Consider the following 21,385-nt stretch of genomic DNA (forward strand, 5'->3'; position numbering starts at 1 on the left):
TGAAGAATATTTTCACAAAATATATAATTTATAAACTGCTCTTTTAAGAACTTTGAAGATGTTCTGCTGGGTTTTGGTTTATAATCTTCACGTTGTGAGAAGTCAGCAGTCTTATTATTGAGCCTTTGAAGGTAATACGTCATTTTTCTCGTACCTCTTTAAGAGTTTGTTTCTTTTGTCTTTGGTTTTCGGAAGTTTTATTATTATGTGCTTATATATGATTTGCTTGTGTGTTTATCCTTTCTGGGGTTAGCTGAACTTCATATATGGTTCAGTGGCTTGGTGTCTTTGATCATTTAAGAAAAAAATTCACAACCATTATCTCCTCAAATATCACTTCTTCTAAGACTTTTTCTTTTCTACTTCTGGGGTTCAAGTTAATTGAATTTTAGACTTGTTAACCTTGTATTAGGTTCTTTTATCTATTTCGTCTACTTCTGTTTCTCTACACGCCCAGCTAGATATTTTCTCCTATTTTTCATTATCTGTGTTTTGACTCTTCTGTTAAGTCTGTTAATTGATATCTTAATTGCAGTTGTTGTTTATTTTTTTTCATTTTCATATTTGTTACAACTTCCATTCTGGCTGAAATTCTCCCTCTTATTTAATTCCTCAAAAATATTAACTGTGGTTATTAAAAGTCTATCTCTATTTCAAACATGACTTTATAATAGCTATTTTTTGTGAATCTGTTTATAGTGGCTGATTTTTTTCATGATGTTCAGTCCAGATTTTCATTTTTTGGAAGCCTTGTTACTTTTGATCGCATGTTGGACATTGTGTGTGGGGCACTGTAGATGTTATATAAGTTCCTGGATTATATTCTAATGTTATTTTGACCAGAGAGAATTTCCTTTTGTTTTTAAGAGACAACTAGGCTAGGATACAGAGAAGGCAACGGCACCCCACTCCAGTACTCCTGCCTGGAAAATTCCGTGGACGGAGGAGCCTGGTAGGCTGCAGTCCATGGGGTCACGAAGAGTCGGACACGACTGAGCGACTTCACTTTCACTTTTCACTTTCATGCATTGGAGAAGGAAATGACAACCCACTCCAGTGTTTTTGCCTGGAGAATCCCAGGGATGGGGGAGCCTGGTGGGCTGCTGTCTCTGGGGTCGCACAGAGTTGAACGCGACTGAAGTGACTTAGCAGCAGCAGCAGCAGCAAGCTAGGATAAGCTCACCATTGTCCAATTAAGGAATGAGATGATCAAATTGAAGCTCCAATTCTTATGAGGTCTGATTTATTTCCAGGCCATCCTTATTCTTAGTGTGTCAATTTTGAGGGTCCCAAATGAAATCCAAGGGTATATACCAGCTATACTCCATCTTGGTGGGCTTCAAACTCCAATTTTCACCACCCCCAACCCCCAGCCCTGTGAAACTACTGGAAACCCCCTAACTTTTCAATCTCTCGGGCACTGATTTTGAAACTGGCAGTCAATCCTCTTGAGGGAAAAAATTGCCCCAAATGTCTGATCATGACTCCTGGATTTCCTTCTCATCTGGATCTTGGCCCTCCAAATTCTTACCCTCTTGGTAGTTTCAGATGTTTAAACACATTTTTAAAATACATTTTGTTCAGTTTTGTATTTTCTCAATAAAAGGGTGGGACCTAAACAGGCTAATTGGTATGCAGTACTCCATCAGTCATTTCGAAAAACTTCCCAGATTATTCTGATGGGCAGCTGCAGTAACATACCACAGCACAGAGCATTAAGTGCATGCAACATTCTTCGTGAATTGATTCCTTCAAATCTGTGTGGCCTACCTACTGGCCCCCAAGCCCATATACCAACCAGCCTGATGGAGCCAGACCAGTGTTCTCTCTTACATTCAGCTCTTGTGTTTATCACCATTCCTTGACCCACTCCTTTATTCACCCTTTGTATCTTGTTTTAAGTGTTACCTCTTCATATACTTGTTACGCAGACATACTGTCATAATCAAATAGCACACGTAAGATGCTCATCATACAGCAAGTTAAACAGGTTACATCCCTGACCTCATAGAGTGCTGCTGTGCGTGTGCTCAGTAATATCTGACTCTTTGGGACCCCATGGACTGTAGCCCACTAGACTCCTCTGTCCGTGAGGTTTTCCAGGCAAGAATACTGGAGTGGGCTGCCATTTCCTCCTCCAGGGTCTCTTCCCGACCCAGGGATTCAACTTGTGTCTCTTGTGTCTCCTGCATTGGCAGGCAGATTCATACAACAATCTGCCTGTTATCTGTCTCTTCCATCAGTTTGTAAGGCTCACTAGGAGCTGTTTGCTGTTTTAAAGGTAGGACTAGGTCTTCTGAGATATTCTGTCAGTCTGAAGTTCCACTTTTTCTCCTTCAATAAACCTCCCATTTCTTGCTCTTCTGTCCTTCTACCATCTTATAGCCAGTCATTAGGACTGTGAGGTCACTGAAGAAAGGAACTGACACAGGTGCTTAAATAATGGTTATTGAGTTAAATTAAATGAAACATAGTTTTCAAAAGTCAAATTTCATGAAAATAAGACTGCCTCAGAAATCTGAAGTCTGTGTTCAGTTAGTTTTGATTAAATTCAGTCCATACATAGCTGAATAATATAGAGAAAATATCTGTCTCACTGTAAATGAAAATAATGTTCAGTTCCTACTCTGTTGAGTAATTATTTACTCTGTGCTGATTTTCCTGGCGATATCATATAATTAACTAATTTTGCTTAGAGCTTGATATGTGCCAGGCATGATACTATCTTTACCCATGTGTTTTCCCATTTAATCCTCACAATAGTTCTATGTAGTAGATGCTATTGTTTTTAAGACCAAGAGATACCAGGTCATCTTACCAAGGTCATATACCTAGAGGTTTGCTCATCCAGGACACAAAGAATGTATGTGCCTGTGCTCAGTCATGTCCAGCTCTTTGTGATCCTATGGAATGTAACCCTCCAGGCGCCTCTGTCCATGGGATTCTCCAAGCAAGAATACTGGAGTGGGTTGCCATGCCCTCCTCCCTGGGATCTTCCTGACCCAGGGATTGAACCCACATCTCCTGTGGCTCCTGCATTGCAGACATATTCTTTACTGCCGAGCCACTGGGGAAGCCCCAAACAAGGTATATCTAATCCTGAAACTCATGCTTGAGTAACACTACACTAAACAGAGGTAGAAAAAGCATGCCTGTACACCTACAATTGCTTTCTGCACTCTTTTTCATCGCTAATTAACAGTACCTCGTTTCCATTGCTATTTCACTGTATATCATACAACAAACGACTTAAAATTTCAGATCTCCAGTTTCCTCATCTATAATAACTGAATTCAATACTTCCCTGAAAAGTTCTGAGAGAAGGGTCAGGCATGATATCAGGTGTGTTACAAGTGCTTGCTAAGCATGATTACACACACACACATACACACAAGCACACACTTTGTCCACATCTTTATTTGTTTTTATTGACTTCTTTATACCATCTGTTATTTGACTATAACTACTTTAGTTATGCATTCTTTTTCTGTACTCTAGGCAGTGCTCGCATGGTTTTAACTAACTTCATATGAATTAATTACTTACCAGTAGTGACATATTTATTATCAATTACACAGTTGCTTTATGGAGTTCTAGTGAAACATTACTTCAAGTGTAAAATATGTCTATGTTAAGAACAAATTACCCATGGTAATAAACAAATTTGATATAAGCCACTATTTACTGAGCTTAAAGCTGTGTTCATTGAAAAGCCTCAAGTCATTTCATCTTTGCTGAAGACTCATATTTAAGTAATTGTGTAATATAGTCTTCATTGCTGCCCAGCTACACTTCTCTCTGAGTTTACAACAAAGAACACAGCCCAGAATTTAGTGCATGTTCTACAGGATTATTTCTTATTGGGGGAAAAAAAAAAAAGACAGATTTCTAAGAATCCTGGATGAAAGGAAAACATAATAGATTAATTCTGTTCAGTATATTATTTCATAAAGTGGTCAGATTTCAGCACACTTGCCTTTGGTCTGTTTGCCTAGGGTTATCTCATCACTTTATTTTTTTTAAAAAAAGACCACATTGATATTAGTTCCCTTGGTTGTTTTGAATATCAAGATCTGTTTAACAATTGCTTTCTGCACATCCAATTGGTTCACCCATGCAAGGGGTCCATCTGTTACCCTGAGGTGGGTGACGACAACTGCAGGCCATTTATAGGACCGGCCAGAGAAGCGGCGATAGTGAAGAGATTGGCTTCCTAAGTCTTTTCTGATAAGAATCACCTTGGGCACTTATTGAATGCACAGCTTTTCAGGACTTGGTCCTAGCAACTCTGATTCAGTGGATCTGAGCACTTGAAAGTCTAACAAAAAATCAAGGTAACTTTTCAAACTTACCCTTGGGTACATTTGGAAAACACTGTTACAAGTGTTATATGAGCTTTTATTATTTGAGAAAATGGATGCGTTTTATCCTCTTGTGCTTCAGTAGGTATGTATGCAGAACTCTGCAGGCTATACCTTCGAACGTGTGCATGTTTATCAATCTGCCTGTCTATAAACACATTTGTGTTGTTTTAGTTGCTCAGTCATGTCCAACTCTTTGCCACCCATTGGACTGTAGCCCACCAGGTTCCTCTATCTATGGGATGTTCCAGGCAAGAATACTGGAGTGGGTTGCTATTTCCTACCACAGTGGGTCTTCCCAACCCAGGGATCGAACCCATGTCTCCTGCAAGTCTCCTGCATTGCAGGCAGATTCTTTACTGCTGAGCCATCGTGGAAGCACAAAGTACTTTACTCTAAGTTTATCTAAGGCTATCAGAAAAGGGACGGATTTATACAAAGGGCTGTAGAGAAGGAAAGGAAAGCAGCAGCTTTCCTTTGGAGCTCAAAGTCTCGTAAGTCATATTCTGGGAGGATTCAGCACTGGAATAGCTGCATTAGGGCTGAACAAAACCCCACTTACCAACCCCCTTAAGGATTGCTACATTTTAAAGTGAAGTAGCACTCCGTTTTTTCTATGAATGACTCGATACCCTGTCTCTAGCGGGCTGAACCAGGAATCAATAGAGAAACCAAGAGTAAACCTATGTGTACTAGGCGTGTGAGAAGACAGCTGCCTTTACAAAGGCTTGGTGAGAAATTTTCTCCAATAATACCAGTTGCTGTTGGGATGGAGGTATACCAATCCAACAAAAACGCCTTTTGGAAAAGAGTAAATGCCAAGGTATGAGATAGCCAAGACTTTCAAGTTCAGACTGCATACTGAATGACACTGGCCAACTGTCCTTGTTTCCTGAAGCACCAAGACCCTGAGCACCTGTAGCTACTGAGAGTCATCACTTATTATACCACAATTCCATAAAACCTCAACATAGAGGCTTTTCCCCAAAGTCATCTGTTCATGTCCCTTTCTTGCAGGCCTAACTAGCAAAGTAATATAAGCACACAATGTCTGCAACTGAGCACTGACCTTATGTCAGTCAACAGCCACAGAGAGCTGTAGGTCTTGGGAAGTTCAGCACACAGCATATGTTAGCTACTTTGCCTTTAATCTAGAAACCTGACTCTCCTGGTGAAGTTTTATGTAATTTTCAGTTTATACAATGACCAATACATCATGGCACCATCTAACCAGAACGGATGCTGGCTATCAAATACCAACTTTGTTCAGGGTTCTTAGTTGAGAACATACAATCTATTCTAACTAGTTTAAGCTGGAAGAAATTTATTTAGAGGTGCTGAAAGTTCACATACTCAGTGTGAGGGCTGAAGAAATAGACTTTGGTCACAATTTCCAGGATGTGTCTCAAAACAACGTTGCAGAACTAGAAAGTCAAGGGAGCTGCCACCTCTGACATGATCAAAAGCTGAAGAGTCAGCCAACTGCTACTATAACTCCCGGCTCCAGAATCATACAGCTGTCACCATGGTCCACACAAGCAAAATAGATGCTTTGTCATCTACATCTCTCCCTAGTGTAGAGAATACTATAGTGCCACTCAAACACCTTTAAGCTCTAAGGTGTGGTCCTGAAGCATAGCCCTGGATACGCCAGGAATGTTGGCTGCAACTCACCACTAAGAATTTCCCTTGGCCATAAAAACCACGCCTAGCCGGAGGAATGCTTTCCACGCCATTGAATGGTTGCTGCAGGGCTGCAAAGACCCAGCTTCCTCGCTTCAGTTAGGGACAACTCTGAAGAGTCATCCTGGTTACAGAGCATCTTATAGAATCAGCAGACGTCTCTTTTGCTTTTGTATCTCAATGTAGCTTCTTCTTCCCATCAAAATTATTAAATTATTGTTCATTACAATAATCGGGTACAATTATTGCACAATGAAAAACAAGGTCTAAGTGGCAGCCAGAGACCCTGACTCCTAGAGAGCCATGGGAATGATGACTAGAACATGGCATTCCTGGGACAAGAGAGATAGATAGGCAGCTGAAGAGGGTATTTCTCAATCTATCAATCAAAAGAAATTAAAAAAAAAAAAAAAAAAGAATGGTTAGGAGACTAAGAGCAGCAACCCCCAATAGGTAGTTCCTAGACTGAGCTGTGGAGAAGGCAATGGCAACCCACTCCAGTGTTCTTGCCTGGAGAATCCCAGGGACAGGGAGCCTGGTGGGCTGCCATCTATGGGGTCACACAGAGTCGGGCACAACTGAAGTGACTTAGCAGCAGCAGCAGACTGAGCTGATCCTCGTATCTGGAATCCACTGACTGGGAGAAGCTGGGTCACTAGTACAAAGGATCCCAGAGCACCAAGGTACTTGTATATGGTAATGATTCTCCCAGCTCCTCCCCAAAGGGATCTATAGCCACATGTTTGGGTGACTATCCACTAGGGAAAGGAAATTACTCAAATATTTTGAGAACTAGTGGACATGGACATACATAGCAGTTGGCAAATCTTCCACACTGGTTTCTTGGCCTGGAGTTTAGAGCTACCAGAGTGGGGAATGACAAATGGAGGCTTTGAAACTGTCTCCCTCTTCCTGCCAAGTTTGTAAATTAAAAAATAACATCACATCTTGGGGCCAGTGACAGAGATAAATGCCAACAGAAATGCTTTGGGAGTTTTGGTTGGTCTATGAGCTTCAGGGGATAGGAGGTAACCCTTTGAAGTTCAGAGGCCCCATATCAGTATAGTTTTTAGGGCCTGGGCATGCCAGGGCATCGATTCCAAAGTAGATGATGGGTATTATATCTTGTACTTCCCCTCACTAAGAAGGATATATAAGTGTGATAGACCTCTTCGGGTTCTGAGTACAGCAAATTCCACACTTGGGAATATTTTTCCAGGCTGTGCATCAGGTGACAAGTAGGCCCTTCTTGCTGGGACAGGTAGAGAAGGAGCAGGAAGGGCAGAACAGTAGAGGGATGTGCAGCAGGCCCAGGCTTCTGGACAAGCAGCCCAACCCCCTTGGCGATACTGCTGCTGCTGCTAAGTCGCTTCAGTCGTGTCCGACTCTGTGCGACCCCATAGACGGCAGCCCACTAGGCTCCTCTGTCCCTGGGATTCTCCAGGCAAGAATACTGGAGTGGGTTGCCATTTCCTTCTCCAATGCAGGAAAGTGAAAAGTGAAAGTGAAATCGCTAGGGTACCCCAATAGAGACATCTGTGGTAGAAAAACAGATGTCCTGTGGAGTTGATGGCAAATTCGTCCTTACGAGGAATCATAACACAGGCACCTAGCAAGGCACTTGATATCTGCAGCATAAAATTATATTTCATTTGAAAAACGACTTGGCCCTCACCATGGGAGTGAAGTGGTCATCCGAGCAGAGCTGTCCATCTATCAGATCCACCGAGTTATACGGTTGGTGGCCCAACAGTAATCTATCGTAAGATAGAAGCGGGGCACCTGGGGCTGGCACAGGTTAGTTGCACAAGTGAGTGACCCAGTCCGTGTGTCATCCACCCCTCTTGCTCTGGTGTCTCTTGGAGCACACACAGGGCCACATGGTAAGTCCCCTCCTGCCAGCTGACAGAAGAGGGAAAGGCCAGACTTCATCCACAGGTGAGATGCTGTCTCAGATGAGGACAGAATATTCTCAGAACCAACCAACAATATACAGGGCTGTGCCCCCAGAAGGCAGAATGCACGTGCCTAGGAACTAAGTGGTAGAAATACGAGTAGCCCAAATTTTCACACCCCCAGGGACCCATTTGGGGGAATCTGTGCTTTCTATCCCTTCACCTTTAAGCACTATGGCTCATTGTGCCCAAAGACCAGCATTTCAAGGAAAGGAGTCATCACGCAGGTAGGAACAATTGGCCTTGATCACCGGGAAAAGATAGGCAGCTGTTACACACAAAACGCAACACACTGCAGTTCTGGCGTCCTGATGATTAACTGGAGTTGGCATGTTTTTGTTTGACCCTGTGCAATTTTGATGACAAGTGCGGTAGTCACAGCCTGAAAAGAATATGCTGACCAGGGACCCAGACCTTCACGGGGGCGGGGTGGGGGGGGCGGTGGGATCTGGTCACCATACCAGTGAAGCTTCTAGAGCAGTGGACATGATAGCTAGGAGGAAAGGGAATATAGAAGGAGCAATAGAGAAGAAGACCATGAGCATCTGCTGTGACCTTAAAACCAGCTGCATTCATGAAGACTGTAGTTCATTAGATCAAGCTGTTTCATAAGTTTTCCCTGAAAATGATGCCAGCCAAAATTCCCAAGAAGCTGTTTGCAGATGAGGTAGATGTAGTATAAGCAAGTCGGTCTGAGCAGTGCAGTGGGTGCTCAGTAGTGAACATTAGGGGTCTGTGCTGGGCTGTCCATATTTCCTCTTCAGGACCTAGGCGCTCATTCTCCCAGCAGTCCAGAGAGTTGACTGCTGATGACTATGCCCATCTTTGAAAATCACTCCTGACCATTAGGAGCCACCTTGCCCCAGGTATGCCTTGTCCCTGGGTTGAGGGGAGGGGAAAGGGCAGCCTATGTCCATTGACTAATATATACAGGGTATAGCCTTCCCTGGTGCTCTAGCAGTTAAGACTCTGCCTTGCAATGCAGGGTACTTGGGTTTGATCCCTGGTTGGGGAACTAAGATCCCACATGCCGTAGGGCAGCTGAGCCCCTACACCACAACTGGAGAGTCATATGTGCCACAACAAAAGATCCCACGTGCTGCAATGAAGATCCCGAGTGCCGCAGCTGAGACCAGATGCAACCAAATAAATGAACGTGTTTTAAGATAGATGCAGGATACAGCATACTAGTCTCTTCCACCTCAGCTGAGGACACCTCTGAATGGCCTTCCCAGTGCGGAGCACTCGTGGGGTTGACTGAAGTCTGCTTTGCAACTACATCGCAGTTCAGTTTCTCTAAACTCAGTCTGTTCCTGCTTCCCTCTTTTCCTTCTAGGTGTTGTTCCCAAAGACAGTCCCTAATAAATCTTCTGTATGCAGATCTTTGCCTGTGTGCTTAGGCACTCAGTCATGTCTGACTCTTTGCAACCTCATGGGCTGTAGCCTGCCAGGCTCCTCTGTCCATGGATTCTCCAGGCAAGAATACTGGAGTGGGTTGCCATGCCCTCCTCCAGGGCATCTTCCCAAACCCAGGGGTTGAACCCAGGTCTCCCGCATTTCAGGCAGATGCTTTACCACCTGGGCCATCAGGGAAGCCCATTCTTTGCACAGGAATCAGTTTTCAGGAAGTCAAGTCTAAGATACCATAAACTTGATATAAAATCTAAGATGTGGTGCATCTATTCCTGCCGTCTACATTACATGTGAAGTGCTAACTGTAAGGGACCTGGGGAAAGGAGTAGCTAGCCTTGCAAGCACTAAACTACTGGAAGTCATGCCCAGATTGGGGTGAACTGTGCAGAGGAACTGATTTGCAGTATCCAACACGGATACATCTTAGAAGCTGTCCAGCATGTGATGGCTGATAATTATTATTTCTTGGAGCAGAGAGAAAACTTGCTTCTACCTCAACATCTTTGCTCCCCTAATTGTCAACACAGACTGGTTTCTCCTTTGGAGCTGGCTAATCACTGCCAAAAGGCAAGTAACAAATTGTTCAAATATGTGCGTAGAACAATTCTCTGTCACGTGGGCTTGAAAGCTTTGTGAAGGACATTTGATATTCACTGATGATTTACTTTGTGCCAGCCATGGCCTAAGGTGACTTCCGGATGGATTCAGGAATAGCGATTTGATGTGTTGGAGATCACCGTGTAGAAAACTGGAAACAGAAACTGGGGAGTTAAATTGGTGTTTTGTGTTATTTTGTTTTGCTTTCGTGTCACAGTGGCAGCTGTGGGATTTGAACTTTCCTCTGACTCCTAAGTCCATTCTCTTTCCTCAATACTGTGGTGTCTGGTGAAAAGCAGGGAGCAAGTCAGTCTTCCTTCTCAACCAGTCTAACTGAGCTGCTTGCTCTATGGGGCTGATGAAACAAAGGGTCATGGTTTTATATTTCCCCAAAAGCTGTGTCTGTCATGTGAGGTCCCACTGCATGGAGCATCTCCTGGGCAGCAGTCCATTCATGTGCCACTGGACATGATGGGAGTCAGTCCAGATAGACCTGAGAGGCTGGCCACAGCTCCAATGCCATCCCCATGGAAACAGCTTGGAGGTCAGGGTCCGCTGAAAGCAGGGCAGGAGGCGAGCTTTTGTGTCTTAAAGGCAGTGCACAGTCACTCCAGTGTTCTGTGGAGAAGATGAGCTTAAAGCAGAAGCGTGCAGCTGCAACATCTCACGCATCTTTATCATGCCAAAGGACAAGAGGTCAAAACCTTGGTTGGCAAATTAGAAGGCAATTTGGACCTTGTCAGTGACCTACCTGAACATATGGGAAGCATTTTTCCCATCTCTGTTCAATCTGAGTTGAGAATTGTGTTTATGGGAAAAGAACCAACATTTACTGAGTGACCACCATGTCCAGGCACTGAATTCCCTCAGCTACACCAGGACTTTGGGCATTGTGATCCAATATTTATGTGTTGTTGTGTTTTTTTTCTTTTTTTAAAAAGGAACTTGGGGAAGTTTAGTAAATCCCCCAACATCCCCACACTGAGGAATACCTGGCTGAAACGCTAATCCAGTCTGTCTGGCCTGAAGCCCACATGTTGTCTATGATGCTGTTTAGAGAGAAGAGCAAGACAGGGTGAGTATCGCTGAGCTAGTTTCATCAGAACTTTTGCTGAAATGCATTTGCTTCGTCTGTCTTAAGAATCCAAGGTGGTTTTACAGCATCTCTCTGGAAGGGATGTTCACAGATGGTGCATAGATATCTCAGCCAAGAGCTCTTAAATATTACGTGACTCTATTCTCCAAAGGAATTCCCTGAGCACACTGGGTCTCCGTGCCTTAGACTGCGTGGACACCTGCACACACAAAACTCACACTCAGCCCTCCGTGTTCTCACACACAGATGCACATTTTCTCCCATTCTCTCACTCGCTCCCTGTCTCACAACACACCTGTTACTGCCTCTCAACAAAGACCGTTTTGTACTGTGAAAGCACCAATTCAGAGGGAAAACGTAAACCATATGGAGGGAATGGCAGAAGGGAAGTTCTTAAGCAAATAAATAACATAACTTGTCTCATGAATTTTCCCATTTTCCCTTGGGGTGAAGATGAAGTAAAGGGAACTAGTGCCCACCTGCCCCGGTGCTCTTGCCAACTGCAGTTTGTTTCCAATTTTAAAGGCGAAAAGTAGCTCTTTCCTAGGACTAACCATCGTTGACCGAGGGAGGCAGAGCCTCAAAGTGTCAGTTGCTTAGAGGGATTGAATATAATGCTACAGATTCCAGAATATTGAGGGAAATTAGTATTGAGATTAGCTCCACATCCTAGATAACCAAGAGAAGATGTAATTTGATACCAATTCATACAATTTTCCAATGTAGTCCTACTAAATTATATGTATCTATCAATGTGCAAGAGGTCAGGTCAAGAAAATTTTTTTCTTTATCTCAATAAGTAGAAAACACCATGTTGAATCCCAAGGAAGTTTGCTAAATTGCTTTTTACAAAAGCGTCCTGAGAAATCTGAGTGCTTAACATGAGACAATTCAAAACTGAACAATTACAAGGTTTTCTCCCATTTTCTTTTGTCTATCCTTCTCATGGAGGAGAAAGAAAACCTTAGCAAAATAAATAAAGGCAGATGAAATGACCTGGGAAGAAGTGAGAAGCATGGAGTTGGTGGAAATTAAATGAGTTTTTAGTGATCAGTTTCCCAATTTCCCCATTCCCCACAGATGTTGCCAAGATGCTTCTCCAGTATCAACAGCTAGCAAGGAGGGAGCAGGGGCAGGTTCTGACCCCATGTTCAGTGTTATTTTCTGCTATATTACCCTGCCCAGGAGGAGACTGCTAAGGGGAAAGGGGAAGCCTGGAACTTTCCCCACAGGTATAATTTGTCCATTAGACAACAGAAGAAAACAGTTGTTAAGTTGATTTCATCTTCAAAATGATCCCTGTGTCCCACAGTTCCTGCAGATGTGACTACCATGGAATAAATTTGGAGAAGTATTAATTTGCTCCCTCCCGTGCCCCCAGATGGGTTGACTGGTGCAGTGTTTTGCATCGCATGGCTCCTGATCCAAGTCCAGGGGGTGTCTTGGGTACCAACAGGGCTGGAAGCCAACCTTTGGTATTTCTGTCTTAAATTACACTTGCAGGGCCCATGAGCATCTTATTTTTCTAATTCTGTTTCGCACAAAACAAGCCAACATCTGCCTTTTGTTATTTCTAACCCTCGTTGTTTTTTAAACATTCGTAGTACGTTTTGTGGAAAAGGAAATGGCAACCCACTCCAGTGTTCTTGCCTGGAGAATCCCAGGGACGGGGGAGCCTGGTGGGCTGCCGTCTATGGGGTCGCACAGAGTCGGACACGACTGAAGTGACGCAGCAGCAGCAGCAGCAGCAGTACGTTTTGAGCAAAAGTGCCTTTACAAAAACTGCCTGGCGGGGCCTGGGCACAGTCACACCACGGGTAGAGGGCTCACAGCCTGCCTCTCCCATGTCACCAACACTCAGGATGCTTCCCAAGGCTATCTAGGGTTTGCCCAAAAGGTGTGAGTTCAAGATCTCTGGAAAAGACAAAAAAGAAAGTGAACCAGGCAATTTGTGGTGAGGGCGTCTTACCCAATCAGGAGGGGACAAAAGTGGGAGCCTCCTTTCCTTTCATTGTCACACTTGGCCAACTTTGTTTTTCTCCACTGAACACCAATTTTTCATAAGAGGACATTATTCCCCCATCCCACCAATATGTGGAGAACAGAAGAGAATCCTGAAAAGAAGAAGAGAAGGGGGGATTTGTTCCGCTTTGGTCACATGGAAATGGAAGAGAGTTCTAGGAGATGGCAGGAAGGTTTTGGGGAGAAGGGCTCCCAGCCATGATTCTCTTTTTAAACTAATTTTTATTGGAGTATAGTTGATTTACAATGTTGTATTAGCTTCTGCTGTTCAGCAAAGTGAATCTGTTATACATATACATATCAGTTCAGTCGCTCAGTCATGTCCGACTCTTTGCGACCCCATGGACTGCAGCATGCCAGGCCTCCCTGACCATCACCAACTCCCAGAGTTTACTCAAACTCATGTCCATTGAGTCAGTGTTGCCATCCACCCATCTCATCCTCTGTTGTCTCGTTCTCCTCCCACCTTCAATCGTTCCCAGCGTCAGGGTCTCTTCCAGTGAGTCAGTTCTTTGGATGAGGTGGCCAAAGTATTAAAGTTTCAGCTTCAGCATCAGTCCTTCCAATGAATATTCAGGACTGATTTCCTTTAGGATGGACTGGTTGGATCTTCTTGCAGTCCAAGGGATTCTCAAGAGTCTTCTCCAACATCACAGTTCAAAAGCATCAATTCTTTGGCACTCAGCTTTCTTTATTTTTTTTTCCACTTTCACTTTTTATTTTATTTATGATATTATACATGTTTTAATGCCATTCTCCCAAATCATCCCCCCTCAGCTTTCTTTATAGTCCAACTCTCACATCCACATTTGACTACTGGAAAAACCATAGCTTTGAAAATCCATAGACAGACCTTTGTCAGCAAAGTAATGTCATACATATGCATATATCCACCCTTTTAAAGATTATTTCCCCATAAAGCTCAAAGGGAGGAGGGATTAATTTGGAGATTGGGATTGACATATACAAACTGCTATGCATAAAATAGATAACTAATAAGAACCTACTGAATAGCACAAGGAACTCTACTCAATACTGTTCTGACCAGTCATGATTCTTCATCACAAGTTTGGTGAGTCTTGTTAAGATATAGCACAAAGGCTCCTTACAAAGGAGATTATTTAGGTTGCGTTTTTAATCTCTCTTTTATTCACGGGAATCAATCCACGTTCCTTTGAACCAGGTGAATCACAGTTTCTGGCTGGAGTCACAGAAAACCTGAGGCTTTGGGGGTACAGCTGACATAAGCAAAGGTACCCCTCCACATGAGGAATTGTATAAAGTTCTGTCTTAAAAGTCTTACTGCTACTTCACAAATCCAACTGAACTCAGGACATATGGAAAAAAAGGATAGTGTGTACAATAGAATATGAGAAATTACATTTGGAGTCTGAATATTTGAATTAAAATTCTGCCTGTGCTGAATTTCTGACTAAGTGACTTTCTTTGAGTGGCCTGAGTTCTGCAAGCCTCAGTTTCCTCAACCATAAATTAGATATTTGGTTGAAAATCAAATAATGTTTTAGATGAAGGCAGTGTGAAGATGCTCAGTAACTATAAAGGCAACCCAAGTGAGAGGAGTGGTCATCCATGCCCAGCTAGTGGCTGACGGGAAAAAACAGAGTCCTTGAATTGAGTTTTTAGACTTATGAAACAGGGCCTCATTGTGAAATCTTAAACAAACAGAAGCTTTTCCATTCTTTTAATTGAAAACATTGCTAAAATGTTCGCTTGGCCCAATTTCTTGCCTTGTGAAGTAGCACATCAAGGATAGAGCAGGGTCTTGATTTCAGTGCTTTTAGAATCCCCAGCATCACCAGCTGGCCCTAGGGATATGAACGTGGAGGAGATTAAGCCGGGAAGGAGGCAGAGAAGAAACTCAGGCTCAGGGACGGCAGAGCGCGTCCTCTACCTGGGGTCTGTCCATGACGGAGCCGGAACCAGCTGGACTGCCAAGTGCCTGACCTCCCACCCTGCAGACCCGCTCCTCTTGCTGTCAGCCCTCTCACACTCTGTCCACGGCAGCTCCCCCTCCCATTTGCTCAGGGCCAAACCTCTGAGTCCCCCTTCCCTCCTCTGACACCCTCCACCTTCACTCTGTCAGCAAAGCCATCATTCCACATTCACTCCATTAGCAAATCCCGAGGGCTTTGCCATCTGCTATCCCAGGACCCCACTGCTCTCCACCACTTCCCATTGCTACTCCAGTCCAGGCTGCCATTGTTTCTCCATAGATCATTTCAGAAGCCTTCTTGCTTCTGCCCCCATCTCAAGGTGGCAGCCAGAGGAAGCTCATTAAACATAAGTCAGAGGGTGTCACCCCTTTCTTAAACTCTCCAGTGGCTCCTGCTTTACCCAGATGGCAGCCAAAGTCCTTGTGATGATCCAGAAGATCCTCATATCACAGCTCTTTGTTTCTCTCTGCTTCATCACAGTACTCTTTGTTCACTCTCTCCTGGCCTCGGCATCGTTCCTGAAACAAACCATGAATTCTCTTGCTCCACAGCCTTTGCACTTGTTTGTTCTCTGTCTTGGAATGCTCTTACCCTTGACGTGGTGATCTGTGTGACTAGCCGATCAGGGTCCCTGCCTCTGGAGTGATACAGATTCATTGTGCCATGTGCAAAAAGCATGCTGTTAAGTCTGAGTCCCCTCAGATTCTGTGTTCAAATAGGTCTGATGCTGCTTGGGGGCCAGGGAGTGAGGAAAGGGACAAGAGAGAGATGGGTCCAGCTCCTTGTTTTCAGAAAGCCAGTGTCAGGAACCTGGGCTGTGGCTCATGACGATGTCTTTGCTCACTCCCATGTCACTGCCAGTCACCGCCCTGTTCCAGCTCTGAAGCCAAGCCCTGTCCTGCAGCTCCGCCCTGCGTGCACAACTGAGGGTCACCAGGGAGTGGGCAGCATACAGACTCAGAGTGCTGCTGGTGGAGGATTCCAAACCCTAATGCTTGCTGCAGAGCCCAGAGTAGGAAAGCAGTCACTAGATTTATTTATCCGGCTCCTTTTTCTTTTCCGAACGGCCACAATCCTGGACTGAGAAACAGAGTCTGATCCCTTCAGCACTCTGGTAAGAAAAGGCTCACAGCCCTTCTGGGGAGAAAGAGAGGTTTATGCCACGCATCTGCTGTAATCATGATGGCAGGAGGCACCAAGAACTCAGGCCCCTCCCCCAAAGGATCTGGACAAGATTGAGGAGGGGGATGGGAGTTTCTCCACCACCTGAGAGGCGTTGCCCAGGTTACCCTGGGAGACGTTCTGGTCTTTGCAATCAAGGGCTGGGTATGGGCAAGAGAGGCCCTGTGCATGTGTTGGTTACACAAGCTGGAATCAAGATTGCCGGGAGAAATATCAATAACCTCAGATATTCAGATGACACCACCCTTATGGCAGAAAGTGAAGAGGAACTAAAAAGCCTCTTGATGAAAGTGAAAGTGGAGAGTGAAAAAGTTGGCTTAAAGCTCAACATTCAGAAAACGAAAATCATGGCATCCGGTCCCACCATTTCATGGGAAATAGATGGGGAAACAGTGAAAACAGTGTCAAACTTTATATTTTGGGGCTCCAAAATCACTGCAGATGGTGACTGCAGCCATGAAATTAAAAGACGCTTACTCCTTGGAAGGAAAGTTATGACCAACCTAGATAGCATATTCAAAAGCAGAGACATTACTTTGCCAACGAAGGTCCATCTAGTCAAGGCTATAGTTTTTCCTGTGGTCATGTATGGATGTGAGAGTTGGACTGTGAAGAAGGCTGAGCACCAAAGAATTGATGCTTTTGAACTGTGGTATTGGAGAAGACTCTTGAGAGTCCCTTGGACTGCAAGGAGATCTAACCAGTCCATTCTGAAGGAGATCATCCCTGGGATTTCTTTGGAAGGAATGATGCTAAAGCTGAAACTCCAGTACTTTGGCCACCTCATGGGAAGAATTGACTCATTGGAAAAGACTCTGATGCTGGGAGGGATTGGGGGCAAGAGGAGAAGGGGACGACAGAGGATGAGATGGCTGGATGGCATCACTGACTCGATGGACGTGAGTCTGAGTGAACTCCGGGAGTTGGTGATGGACAGGGAGGCCTGGCGTGCTGGGATTCATGGGGTTGAAAAGAGTTGGACACGACTGAGCGACTGAACTGAACTGAACTGATAGAGAGAATGAGCTGGTTTTAGAACGTCATGGCATCTAGAAAGCTCCAGAAAGATCTCAAAACCTGTTATAAAAGGAGTGGTAGAAAGGTCTGGGAGTTTGGCTTGAGAAAAAAGGTTTGGGGTGTCCAATAGGAGATTTCAAATATTTGAAGAGAAATTAGGTATGTTCTTCAAACTACCAGCAGGAAGAGCAGGGAGAAGTTGCAAAATGTTCGATGAGTTCTTCCTGTTTTCCTCTGAATCAGCAAGAACTGTAACACAATGGAACAAGCTTCCTCTGTAGGTAGTGAGCTTCCTGTCTCTGGAAGTGTTTGAACAAAGACTGAGCGGTTATGGAGCAGGTTTGTTGTTGAGTGGACTTTCACTGGGGGCATAACCTAGATGGCCTCTTCCAACTTGGAGAGTCCTTAAACCTACGGTGGGCTTCCCTGATGGTTCAGATGGAAAGGAATCCTCCTGCAATGCAGGAGATCTGGGTTCGATTCCTGGATCAGGAAGATCCTCTGGAGAAGAGAATGGCTACCCACTCTAGTATTCTTGCCTGGAGAATTCCATGGACGGTGGAGCCTGACGGGCTACATGGGGTCACAAAGAGTCAGCCACGACTGGGCAACTAACACTTGTACTTTCAAACTTATACCATCCCCTTTGCCTATATGACTCAGTGCCTGACTGTCCACCACTGCTGAGGCCAGGTCTCTCTCTTTCTCATATTACTCTTGAGGGAGCAGACAGGAACGATTCTCACCAGAGTGTTAATGCCTCAAAGGCTTTTCTCTTCTGACAGTAGGCATGCCTGGGCTGAAGCTTGGCTGGGCTGCAGCTCACTCCTCCCCCAGTCAGCTCTTACAGGATAGCTCGATGTCTCAGGAGAGTCAGCGTGGTCACTCTGCAGCGTGGCTTCAAGGTAAATTTCTGGCTTTTAAAAAATAGATTCCCGAGGCCTCTGATGTGATACTGATTCAGCAGATCTGAGGTATGAAAATGTTATAGAATGTTAAAAAATAGAAAATGTTTCCAGGTGATTCTGTCAGTCAAGATTTGGGAATACTTTCCTAAACTTTGCCCCAACCAAATTCCTGAGGATTCAGCTGGGTAGGATTATTTTGACCTTAAATGTATCAAACCTGTTGATTTCTGTGGGATGTTCTTATTCTGATGCATGTGTTTGCCCAACCCTGAGCTGCCTTTGTCTTCTGCTCAGGGTCCCAGACCCACTGGCCACTGGCGTTGTGCCTTCGTTGCATCTGATAGCCAGCACTCTTTGATCCCAGCCACACTTCCCCCTGCTTTCTATAACCTACATCTTTTGAGACTACTTATTTCCATGGGCATTATGACCCTGCCCCATAAAGACAGCTAAACATTTTCAGCTATTCGCACATGATGTTCGTCTGGGCTTTGAACCTAATGTGCTTGTTGCACGGTGTGGCTCTGCTCTCTCCGTGTGTCATCCCTGCAGACCCTGCTGACCTCTAGTTCCCAAGGGCCAGGACTGTGCCTTCCTTTGTGGAATCTTTCACATCTAGCACGAAGCTAGACACAAACCGTGTGCTCAATATCTTAAGAGGGAAAGGATGAGAAAGAAGGATATGCTCGTTCGGAAGATCACGTCTAATGTCAACAAAGATTTCTCGATAAGTTGTACAAAAATCCTAGTGACGAGACGCAGTTGGGATTGGGGCAGCGTGTGTGTGTGTATGTCTGTGTGTGTGAAATGCATACAGTTTGGGGACTCCAGGTGTTACAAATGTTAATCTGTGTCTTATCAGAGCCCGATGTCATCACGAGGCTGAGAGTGCAACTCACCCATCTCACCAGCTCTCAGCCTGTCCCAACGTAAGTCTCCAAGATGTCACACGGCATAAAGACAGCTGGCTATTCTGAGGGCAGTTTTCTAAAGACATTCACTGACACTGTTTTAGCAAAACCCATGAGTACCTTGAGATGAATACATTATGAAGACGACTGTCATCACGGCCACATGTGGTATTATTTACTCACGTCAGTTTGAATGATTAATGTGACAAAGTGGCTGAGCAGCTAGTAAGATGGAGGGCCGTGTAGGACAATTTCTATGTGATTTCAAACAATGCCCGCAGTGTCTACAGCAAGTCGAAGAGACATGAATCGCTGGTGCCATGGCCCCCACCTTCCAAAGGCTCCCATTCTCCACTGTGTCCTTCCCCTACACTCCCCACCCCCAGAGACTCCAAATTTTCCAACTGCAGCCAAGGCGGAGAAAATGGAGACACTTCATTTCAGCAGCCTGGGGTTGTGAGCGGTGGCAGCTCTCCGGCTGACGTCACTGGTGACTCCTTAGATGGCCAGGGGACAGAGAGCCTCGTGGGGCCTTGCAGGAAAGTCCAGGACTGCCGGCTGGTCTTTGCCCCCTTAAACGAGTGACTACATAGACAATGTTAAAAACTGAATAATGGTGTTGATGTATGGCAGAAACCAAAGCGATATTGTAAAGCGATTATCCTTCAATTAAAAATAAATTTAAAAACAAACAAAAACACAAATAATGCATCATTCTGCAGAGAGCCGTCATTGCAGTGGAAGAGTCTGAAAGACAACGAGGTGCTACAACAAAGCCAGGGGTCTGTTCTGTAGGCCCAGTGGGTCTGTAAGTATCTAGAATTCTGCTTACCAAGCACTGGTTTGATATACAGCCCCAGGGAATAAGAATTTCCCATGCTCTTTCCTTTGCGGAAAGCCTGAGAGATGACACGATAACACACTTCATCCACATCCATCTTGAGAGCTAGTCCCGTGATTGTTGCTGTTACTCCCTTTTCCTGAGAGTTCAGCCTTGAGAGCTTGCTAGAACCTTACTGAATGCCTTGAGGGCATTGGCTTGCTTTAATCTCGGGGTTTGTGAGGAAACTGATGCTCATCGAGTTAAAATAAGCTGCTCAGGGAGTGGCAATCCAGGGACTGGCAGTTCCAATCCCTGGGACTGGAATTCAGGGCCGTGTGACTCCAGAACGTGAGTTCATCACATCTGCCTTGGGTGTGTCACCTGCTTTCGTTCCATTCCTTTGATTTTCGTGGTGTGTAGGGAAGGAGGATGGGGCTCAGCATTGTGAGAAGGAAGAAGGAGAAGTGGCAGGGCCCAGCCCCCTCCGGACTGCCCACCCCATGGTTTGATGGACAGGCCCACGGGTGACCTATGGGGATGGTGGAGCTGGGAGACGAGGCGGTAGACAAGCCACCACAGGAGACAGTGAAAAGAAACTGCTTCCTCCTTCTGTATTATAGATCATGGTGCCAATCTCAGCAATGTTGGTTGAGGAGTATTCTTTTCCAAGAATTCTGGCAGAGTTCAGTCCAGGTGTGAGGCAGGACCGCCTACTACATGAAATGCAAGATAGATTCAGCAGAAACTGAAAACTATGAGTGTCTCTTGGAAATATCACTCGTGGCTCTGACCCCTGGGGAGAAGTTTCCCAATACTCTGACAGGGATCTCCGGCAACCTTAAGGCCCACAGTGCACACGACACACACGTCTGGACGTGGCTGTGCTCCTTGTGGGCCGCTGGCCCTGCCACAGGATTCGGGTGGTGGTACCGCTTCTCGTCACCCCTGCAGACTAATCACTGTGAAGGCCCCTCGGGGCCACGGATGGCGCTGTCTGTGGAGTGCTGACACCCCCAGTCCTCGCTGACTCCCCCTGTGGTTTGTGATACGAATGTCAGATAAGACCTGGAATCAGAGTCAGTAGCTCATTTTCCTGTTATATGGGGAAAAAACACCTATATTTTTCATGCCAGCAGACAGCAAGAAACAAAAAGCCTCTTTTTCTAAGTTTATAAAGATTTTCAAGCAGATACATATAAGAAAACCAGAACGGAGTGACAACATTACATCTAAACATTTGATTTCTTTGTTACTAAGAACACTGACTCTTACTATGAACTTACTTTATTTCGGAGGTTTATTTTTACTCCTGTTTCCTTCCTGTTTTGACTTTTGATCCAGCATGAGTCATGTTTGACACAGCATAATCTTATACCACCATTGCATCAATGTTTTCCTATCTTCATCCTGTTTGCGGGATAGGTACAGGAATAAATTCACCTTGAAAAACCAATTATTTGGT

The 21,385-nt window shown here is 44.8% G+C and overlaps 1 protein-coding gene across 2 annotated transcripts in view; it reads left to right on the plus strand.

The window, feature by feature from the left end:
- The window catches only part of LOC147361480 (uncharacterized), a 327,323-nt gene extending 306,945 nt beyond the window's left edge, over window positions 1-20,378 (plus strand). For both annotated transcript variants that reach the window (XR_015137982.1, XR_015137983.1), the window contains exons 7-8: window positions 10,951-11,084; window positions 19,052-20,378. The gene's annotated coding sequence lies outside the window, so the exon portion shown is untranslated. The remainder of the gene's footprint in view (window positions 1-10,950; window positions 11,085-19,051) is intronic.
- Window positions 20,379-21,385: the final 1,007 nt, after the last annotated feature.

This window comes from Bos grunniens, chromosome 12, assembly GCF_055505025.1.
Source record: "Bos grunniens cultivar Pamir isolate PY7600 chromosome 12, Bosgru_T2T1.0, whole genome shotgun sequence".
Taxonomy (NCBI): domain Eukaryota; kingdom Metazoa; phylum Chordata; class Mammalia; order Artiodactyla; family Bovidae; genus Bos; species Bos grunniens.